A 10,701-nucleotide genomic window follows, 5' to 3' on the forward strand; every position below is an offset into this window, starting at 1 on the left:
CTTAATAATTGAATTCTTGAAATGGTGGTTTGGTCATGAGTTAAATGTTCTTAAATCGGCAACAATTGTGGGTTATGATAGCTAGTTGTGAAGGTGTGAGTCCGAAAGGTTGACACTAGAAAATCATGTTTTCCACCTTGAGGATACATCTTGATCGCCATGTACTTGTGGGGTACAAGGGAATCCCCGATGAATATACATGTACATATGTATCATAGAGGGTTAAGGGTACAAGGGAATCCTCGGCCACCTATGGTATCTCTAATTCGTGTAGCTACACACAATGGGGCCTATCTAGGGGGGTAACACTTGACCCATATAGCCCGTGAGTGAATCATGACGGTAAAGCTACACAACCCAGGTTAAAGATTCTTAATTCATTCTAAACCTGGTTCCCTTTCTCGACATAGTATATATGTTTATATGTATGTGATTGCATAAGTGTTTTTACTTTTGTTTTGAATAATGGCGTTACTTTATCCTTATTCCTGAGTATATTCTAGCGTTATATTCTAGCGTTCACCCACTAGCCCATCTTCAAGCGTTGTATCCCTACGTGATGCAGGAACCATCCAAACTATTATACCTCAAGCTTAGTGACTTAGTGATTCGGGGACAACTTGAGTTAGACTGTAGTGGTGAGCTTTCATTATTCAAAAGGCCCACTTCATGTTATGGTTTATCTTATGCTTTAACTATTACCTTGACATTTTTTTGGCTATGGTAGGGGGCATATACTGACTAGATATTCTTGGACATAATTTAGAGGATTTGCGTGGACAACTATGGACTTAGGTATGGGATGATTATGATTTGGATTTGGGTTATTGTTTTGGTTGGTTGGTGATTGGGTGGATTGACTTAGTTGGGTTGGTCTCGGATGTGGATTTATCCCCAAGTCATTACATTTTAAAATACTCTATCTTGTTATATGTTTAGAAGTTATCCGACTCAGGGTATATGTTGGTTGGTTGGATTAGGTATCGTCGGAGGTCTTTAGTCCTGGATGGACTTGAGATGCTCATTACGACATGGCCCTGGTTTAGATCATGTCACTCACCATATGACTCATATGTTGAGTCATATCAAGAATAGTGAGCTCAGAAGCTCAGGAAATTTCCAAGGCCCAAACCCAGGGTGTTTCAACCCCATACAAATAATGGTGCAAAATCTTCAATGTGAACACCACAGCTGCCAACTCTAGATTATGAGCCAGATAATTCTTCTCAGGCATATTAAAGTTCCTAGAAGTGTAGGCCATAACCTTACCATTCTGTATCAAGACATAGAATAGTCCCACATGAGACACATCACAAAAAATAACAAAACCATTGTTGCCGTCGGGCAGGGGAAAAATTTAAGCAGAAGTTAAATTATTCAACTTTTCAAACTACCACCACAAACATTGGACCCCAGAAACTACTCCAATTTCAGAGTCAACTTAGTCAATAGAGTACATAGAAGGGAAGCTCTCCATAAACCTCCTACAATAATCAGCTAAACCAAAAAATCTCCAAATATTGGTTAGAGTCATTGGTATAGGTCGCTTCTTAATGACCTCAATTTTCTGTGGATCCACCGTGATGCCTAATGTGTGATGATTTTGCCACTCATTTGCTCTTATTATTAATGTATATTACCTTGTTTAGAATGAGTAAATGAGACATATCCATAGTTAGATGCACTCATATCCACTCTATGCATATATATAAATGAGGAGATTAAATGATGTGGATCAAAGCATTAAATGATCAGAATAGAGAAGGAAAGTTGCAGCTGAAGGATTGAAGTTGAAAATAGCGTCAGGTACTGTGGTCATAGTCTATTAACTGCAATCGTGGCAGTCAAGCCAAAGCCATCCACCTACGGTTGCAGAACTTAACAGCAGTCACGTAACCACGATCACAGTCGAACCTGGGCGATCGCAACTTAGTTAAAAAAGTAAGCCCAAGAGAAAATCTATAATTTCACAAGCTAATCCCAATTTGAACAAAAATACTCAAACCATAGCCTCATGAATCATTCAATCCATCACATCCCTTCTTCCCCAATTTTCTATGTTTTAGCTTGAGATTTTGTAGCCTTCATTTTAAGAAAAGAAAATATTGAGTAAATTTTGGGTGAAGAATAAATTAGAGATTTTCTAAGTGGAATATTTTCTCACTTACGTTGTTGATATCATGGGAGATCCAATTTTGAAGTAACATTCACTTACATCTCCTTCAACTTTGATTCAATGGAGATTATGGGTAATATATGCTTGTTTATCTTATGTGTAGCTAAATCTCCCTCTTGTCATTATGTGTGAATAGGAGTTAAAGTGTGTTTAGGTTGTAATTGTTAGCATCTATTTAGTAGTTTATCTTTATGGGTACTATTATCTCTATGCTATTTTGGTTGGGATTTGATGCGTAAAAGCTCCAAATACCCACATAGGTTTGATGAGTAAAAACTCCAAGATCTAGAAAGTATAATGTCATCATCAAAAGAAAGGTTTTGGGGTGAAATTTAGGAATTCATATCATCCTCGAAAGAGGGATATAGGGACCAAAGCAATGATAGACAATGTGAGGTTAACTATGTTATTTGTTTGTGCATAGTTTTCCCTAATGTGTAGTTAGCGCAATTTTCACGATTTAAGACATAAGGGTGAATGTGAGGTTAACTATACCATAGGTGTATTCCTAAAAATAAGGATGCCTTGATTGAGGTTGTGGTTGGTAATTGTTGAGTACACCCATTAGGTATTTGAAAGAAACAATGGGTGAACGTTTTGTGTTTTGTTGAAAGGCTAAAATCAAAACCTATAACTAAGACTACCCATATTTGAATTATTGAAGTGATGTTTACAATTATCTCCAATATGTCACTACCTTAGTAACGCATGATACCATGATCCGTCCATAATTGTTAATAATCTAATTATTCGTAGCCCTGAATTTATACTAGAAAATCCAAAAAATAAACATTAGTGTAGGAACCTATCTCCCCCATTTTATCTTTTTGTACCATTTGTTTTAATTAAAGTTGTACCTATCATTTCAAATTGATTTATTTGCCACTTACATTATTCCTCATGGATTCCACCCCACTCTTGTTTGGTAAATATTTTGACAACTACTGACCTGCACTTCAATTGATGTGAAAGTTGAGCGTTATAAAAAAGGCGTCATTGCTGGGGAATAATTTAATGTATTAATTTAGTTTTGAATTTTAACTACTTGCTTGAATTCAAGATTGTATATATGTATTTGTGATTTTTCTTTGTAGGTAGATTTTGCTTTATTTTTATTTTTCTTGAGGGCATCTTCTAACAAAAGTGAGCTGAATAGATGGAAGTCATATTGTGACCCCCCATGTTCATACTGTTACAGACCACACATCAGGAGAGATTGTAACTATGTTCCCCGGGGAGTGATTAAATCACTATCTCAATCCTATCGGGAGTATGGTTGTTACATGTGCGGCCGTCTACAAGGACATTGGGCGGAGTATCCAGATTCCCATCCCCCATTTTGTACTAATCAAATTACTAGTTATTTTTATGAGGTTAATAGGTTTTCGAATGTGAAGAAGGATGGACAAGATACTGAGTCCAATAGTTGTGACATAAGGTTATTAGAAATTTTGGATCGGTTAGATACAATGGGGGAGAACCTAGATCATGCTTAATGAATGGAAAAGTGTCACAGAAAAGGCAATAGGCAAAGATGAAAAGCTTGAAACTATCATCACCTTGCCCATGACCCAAGAGGAGTTTTGTCAAGAAGAGAAACCAAGTTATGATGATGAGATTGGTAGTGAAGATTCCTAAATGACTTCAAAATTATCCAAATCACATGAGGAAGAAGAGGCCCAAATAAAAGAAATGGTACTAGAGTTAAACATAATTGAAAATAATTGCATGCATAAAGTCTGTAGTGTAGAATATGGCCTACAATAGTACTTTTAGTTACTAAATACATGCATAGTTTGAAATTGTACTATGGTAGGTTGTTGTTGTTGGTGTACGCATGAATTGGGGCAGTCTTAAGTATCCAAATCTGTGGTTTAAGCCGCTTAAATTGACTTGTACACCATGTTTGATTAAATGCCCTTACAAATTCCTTGATCAACTCCTTTGTATTTGGGCTATGATCATACAGTCTAGGCATAAATTCACTGTTTCAAATGTTTCTATACCTATTCAGAATGAAGTTTAGGATTAAAATTGAAATTCAAACAATGTGCAGAACCTGCCAAATTCACTCGATGACCCAGTAATGAAAATTTAGGGTAAATTTGTCGACTTTAGAGCGGAGCAAATTAATGCACTATATAGTCTCCCAAATGCTGGAAGGATGTTAATTAGATAAATAATTATTCTTTGTTATTAATGACTATTTGAACAGAATCATCAAGTGACCTCCATTTTTGGTTAACTGCTCAGAAATAAGAATACAAGAGAGTCAAAGCATACCTGTATCTTTGATCTTTGCCTCCTTTAATTTTTTCCCCACAAGACAAATGGCTTCTATTAATGTCACTTTCCTGACTCACTCAGAATTACAGAGATTAGAAGTTGTCAAATGTGAAAGAACCTTAAATTATAAAATGTGAGGTGTGTACCCTGACATATTTGTTTCATGAATTATAAAATGCTTCCATTCAATTTCTTATTCTATCAATATAAATAGAGTAACTTCTAAATCTTTTGATGCGGTGAGAGGTTTAAGACAAAGAGATACAATCTCCTCATTCCTGGTTCTCTTCTGCTATTTCAGTTTCACTCCTACAACAACAATAATAATAGTTTAACATTGAAATTCAAACAAAATAGGTCACTTCCATATCTAAATTACTAACAGCCAATAATTCTATGAAATTACATAACCAACGGTAAAATTGAACAATTTCAAGAGAACCCTAAATCCTATTTTTGTTACTCTCAACTCTTAATCCCATCATAATTCGAAAACTTCTATGAAATTGCATAACCAATAGTTCAAGGAATTACCCAAGTTAACTATAAACACAATAATGACTTAGTGAAATTCGTATCAAGGAAAACAAAGAGAAAATGATGTGATTAGAAAAAATAAAAAAAAACAAATACTAGAATATTTTACTGACCTTGGCAAAGAGGCTGTTGTAGGGAACGATTCAAACCAAATTGAATGGAGAATAAGATTAGTAGAACAAGAGAGGTTGAACCGATACAAACCAAATCAAAGTGTCTTTCACTTGAACAACCGATTGAAGATGTATCCAACTATCTTCAATTGATTGAAGATGTATCCAACAACTAATTAAAGATTTATACAATGAAGAGAATATGTATCCAACTATCTAATTTTATGATATTGAAGAATTGATGAAGAGAAAGATGAATCCAACTATGGAAGGCTGAAACTAAAGAATTGATAAGAGATGAGTCCTACTATAAAGTTATCGTATATATTGATTTGGGGTTTTCTAGATCTAAACCCTAGCTAAGAAAGATGAAATACTATTTTTATTTTTTAATTATCATATAAATATCATATATAATTAAAAGAAGCAGGTAAATGAAATGTTTGGGGGGGGGGGGGGGGGAATTCTTCGAAAATTTTATTTTTCATCAAAAAAATAAGTGTGGCTAAAAATAGTCTATAGCGGCGGTTCTGAAAACCGTTACCAAAGAATACCCTATTTTCGCGATTATAATCCTATTGCAACTATTTTGAATATTTTTTGTGCTAATAGTTTAGATAACATTATGCTACAATTAAAATTGTCGCAATAGGATGTTTATAGTAACAATTCAAGAACCGTCGCTAAATAAACGTTCCCATAGACCTCATTTCTAGTAGTGAGACCTTTTCAAGAGGTTTATCCATCATAGTGTGCCTCTGTGGGGTGCTCTTGTTTTGTTGAGCATTAGAAGGATGGTTCCCTTCGGATGTGCATCAATTACCACTAGTTGAATGAGGTTACAGTAAGGATTCTCTTCATTAGATTGATGACTTGTTCGACCAGCTTCAGGGCGCTAGATGTTTCTCTAAGATCGATCTTAAGTCTTGTTATCATCAGCTAAAGATTAGGGAGATTGATGTCCCTAAGACTGCCTTCCAAATCCAGTATGGTCACTATGAGTTCTCAGTCATGAAATTTTGTCTGACTAATGCCCCAGTGACATTCATAGACTTGATGAGTCAGTTTTTGAATTTATTCATCATCGTGTTTATAGATGATATTCTTAGGTACTCTAATAGTGAGGTGGATCACGCTGACCATTTTCATATCATGTTGCAAACCTTAAAATATCAAAATTTATATGCTAAGTTATAGGCTTAAACACCAAATCTCTCCATGAATCTTCGTTAAAAAGGCATGTGACTCTTCCCGGATTGTTAGTTAATGAAAATCATATGTTTAAACTAAGGAATTGGCCTAAATATTGTGAATTATTGGTAGTTGGTTTTGTGAAGGCTTTGTTAGTTATACTTTGATACGAATTGTAACCTTGGTGCTTTAAATTGGCTAAATAGGTTTGATTCCTAACATATTGAAATTAATAAATGTCTATATTAGACAATGGGTTTTTGTCTCAAATGAATAATTGATTAATACTAGTAACGATATATGGTATGCTTACAAGTAGTGTTTGTACGATAATACCAACGGGATGCCTCCATAAGTAATTGGTTTTATGGTTTTATATGGGTAATGAATGTTTTAATTGGGATTTAATATGGAATGTATAGCAAAGCCATGAAAGTGGAAGTTCAAAGAATTAATACTGGAAACCATGCTACTCGGTGCAGGTGTTATTATGATCGGGTCGTTCGAGTCCCTTGAATAAATATATGAATGGGAATTTTGAGTCCCCCTTAATAAATTCATTGGTGCTTAACTTACCGTGATTATGTTGGGAGGTTCGAGTCCCTTTATAGGCATTTACTATCATGGATATTTTCTAGTTTGTGCAGCTTTACGCACTAGGGCCCTTCAAGCTTGGGGAGTTTTGGGTCCACACAGCCAGTGGTTGCCTTGGTATATGATGGTTATGCTACACAACCCAGGTTAATTTTTTCAAAGTTCATGCTATTCTTGTTCTCTATCCTGACATAGTATACATGTATATGTATTTATTGGATTGGTTATGTTCATTAGTCTATTGGTTTGTATTGGTTTTTAAATTGTTGTCATTATATTATCCTTATCCTTGAGTTACATTCTAGCACCCCAATTGCTAACCAACTTCAGATGTTATATCCACACATAATATAGGGACTGTTCATACTATCATACCTTTTTCTCAGTGTCTTAGATTCGGGGCCAGTTTGTATTGACTTGAAGTGGTGAGCTTCTATGCTTAAGAAGGCTTTATTTCTTTAATTGAGTTTTCCTATGTCTTTATTGGTTTAGACTTGGATATTAGTTTTGGCTATGGTCGAGGGAATGTCCTGATTGGATATTCTTGGTTTCTTTAAAGGCTTTATATGGAAAAACAATGGATTTGGCTATATCATGGATTGGATATAGATTTTATTATTGTTTTAAAGTTTGTTTGTATAATTTGGTCATTGAATTTATTGGGTTGGTCTTTGTTATAGGCCTATCCCAAAGTTATTACATTGTAAATAATTTTTATCTTGTTATATGTTTAGGATTTGCCCAACTCAGGATATATGTATTTTGGTTGTATTGGGTATCGGGTATGATCTCCAGTCATTGTTGGACTTGAGTTTCTTATTATGACAAGGTCCTGGTTTGATTCATGTCAAATTTCTATTAGATCCCTAGGTTCATGGTCAATTGGAAGTCCACAAATCTGTGCCAAGTAGAGTCTCTTTTAGGGGTGTTTAGTATTCCATACTCATAAGGGAGAGGCTATAGGGTATTTAGGAATGTTTTTATTTATTGTGATCTATGTTCAAGATGTAAAGTCTAAGTCCTAAAATACTCTATAATTCCTATTTATTCACTTTTCAAATTGTGTCTCAATGATCTAAAGTTCACAGAAACTCCTATGTACTAACTGAGAACAATGTTGATGGGACACGCGCTACATATAGGTTCTAGAATCGATCTAGGGGTCTAATTCCTGATTTTATAGGAGTTCCACTGGCTCTCTCTAGTCGTTCTCAAACTCCTCAGGCTGAAGTAATGAATTGTGAGTTTCATCAGTCTTATCATATGTTGGAAAAGTTTGTAGTTACTTAGTCTCAGCGTGGTTTTCTTGTTACTCTATCTTATGAGGCTATAAGGGTTGGCCAAATCATGAGTTAAATCCTCCGACCTTTATTGTGTTATGGTTTGGAGGATCCTCAAGGTTTTCTAGATGAGATATAAAAGATCTTACCTATTATGCGTGCTACTAATATGGAGGGCGTGTAGTTTTCTACCTACCTACAGCAGGATATGGCGTACCAATGGTATGAGGAATGGGATTAGGCAAGGGGTGATGTGTTGAGTCATTTCTGTAAGAGGATTTCACTAGTACATTTTAGGACTAATTTTTCCTCCAGAGTTGAGAGAGGTAAAAGCAGAAGAGTTTGTCAATTTGAGGAAAGTTCGGATGTCTGTTACTGAGTATGCCATGAAATTTCACCAGTTATCATGGTATGCTCTATAGTTTATTTCTAGAATTAGGAACAGGATGCGAAAGTTCACTTTGGTATTGTCTCATGTGTTGGTCCTTGAAAGCAACAGTTCCTTTTTGAACAAGGATATAGATATCTCTAGGCTAGTTGTGTACATATAACGGGCAGAGAAAGAAAAGAGGAAGCAGTCTGAGTTTAGTGGGAGGCAGGGAAAGAAATTTAGGTCTTATAAGCATAATAGTAGAGATCATGGTAAGTCAAAAAAAGAAGAAGTAGGGGAGTTCTGGTTCTTTCTTTATGTGTAGTGCTTCTAACCCAATCCATCGGGTGATCATTGGTCTCATCATCATAATGGGTTTTGACCACAGGGTGGCCAATCTTAGGCCAGTGGGTTTCTGTCGGCTCCATCCTACCCTTCTTGTATATTTTATAGGCAATCACACTATGGGTTTTGTGAGGAAGAGAAGAACAAATGTTTTTACTATGGTAAGATTGGCCATATGCAACATGACTATAATTCAGCGATAGCTTTTGGGGCTAACAAGGTTATTGTTGCCTCTTCATCTATTTCTACACCAAAGTGGTCTATTTTTGCATTTGTTTCTTCTTCTAGTACTAGCACTGGCCAAAATTGTTTATATGATCTTGTGTCTTATTAGGATTCTAAGGTATCTCCCAATGTCATTACTAGTATGTTGAAACTCTTCTTCCATGATGTATATTCTTTACTATATCCATGATCCACTCTTTCTTATGTGACCTCCTTCGTGGCTGTGTACTTTGGCTTTTGCTCTGAGTTTATTTCTTATCTTCTATATCTACCCCAATTGGAGCCTCTGTGATTGCAAAAAGAGTCTATAAGTGGTGTGTTATCTATTTATGGTAGAGAAACTTTTGTAGATTTGATAGAGTTAGATATAGTTGACTTTTATGTCATATTGGGGATGGATTGGTTGCATTCGTGCTATTCTTCATTAGATTGTCAGACCTATAAAGTCATGATAGATAACGACATAGATAAGAGAAATGGTAGAGTAAGAAATTCAGGTATTCTGATAAGGGAAGAGGCCAGAAGAACAGTGGTAGAGATTGCAGGTAGCGGTCTAAGAAGAAGTAGGAAAAATCTAGTTCTTATTCTATGGATAGTTCTCCATATCCTAAGTTATTTGGTGATCGTTATTTTTTTGAGCAACGTTCGTTTAAGGCATAAGATCCCCAATATCAAGATAGTGGGGCCCTTTTTGCTCCATCATATCCTTTTTACAGATTATATGGATAGTTGCACTGTTGTTGTTTTGATCAAGAGAGAAATAAGTCATTCAGATGTTGCAAGCCTAGCAATATTTAGAGGGATTGCCCTGGAGGCAATGTCGCTACTGGCGCTAAAAAGTTTCTAGTTTCTATGTCTTCAGCTAAAGCACTGAAAGGTGCTACTTCTGGTACCAGCACTGGACAAAATCATCTGTATGCTCTCAACACCATCTAGGAATCTTGGGATTCTCTTAATGTTTTCACTGGTACATTATATGTCTTCTCTCGTGACATGTATGACTTACTTGATATAGGTCTAATCTTTCTTATTGATCCCTTATGTGGATATTCATTTTGGTTTCAGTACTGAATGTATTTCTTTCCCCTTTTCTATGTCTACCCTTGTGGGTGACTCTGTTGTTGCTAAAAAAGTCTACAGAGGTTCTGTGGCATCTATTTGTGTTAGAGAACATTGATGGATCTAATAGAGTTAGATATGTTGGATTTTTATATGATATAGGGGATGGATTGGATCCATTCATGCTATACGTCTGTTGATTGTAGAACTCAAAGGGTCAGTTTCTAATTCCCTATTGAAGCATTGATTGAGTGGGAAGGGAGTTCCCTAGTGCCTAAAGAAAGGTTTATTTCTTATCTTTGAGCCTAAAAAATAATTTCTAAGGGGTGTTTATATCATCTAGTTCAAGTTAAGGATTCAAATTTTAAGGGCCCTTCTTTGAAATCTATCTCTATTGTCAATGAGTTTTTTGAAGTATTTCCTAATGATCTTTCTAGTATTCATCCCAATAGGGAAATAGACTTTGGGATTCATCTTTTTCCGGATACCCGTGCTATCTCTATGCCTCCTTATAGAATGGCTCCA

The sequence above is a fragment of the Capsicum annuum genome, chromosome 9 (genome assembly GCF_002878395.1).
Source record: "Capsicum annuum cultivar UCD-10X-F1 chromosome 9, UCD10Xv1.1, whole genome shotgun sequence".
Taxonomy (NCBI): Eukaryota; Viridiplantae; Streptophyta; class Magnoliopsida; order Solanales; family Solanaceae; genus Capsicum; species Capsicum annuum.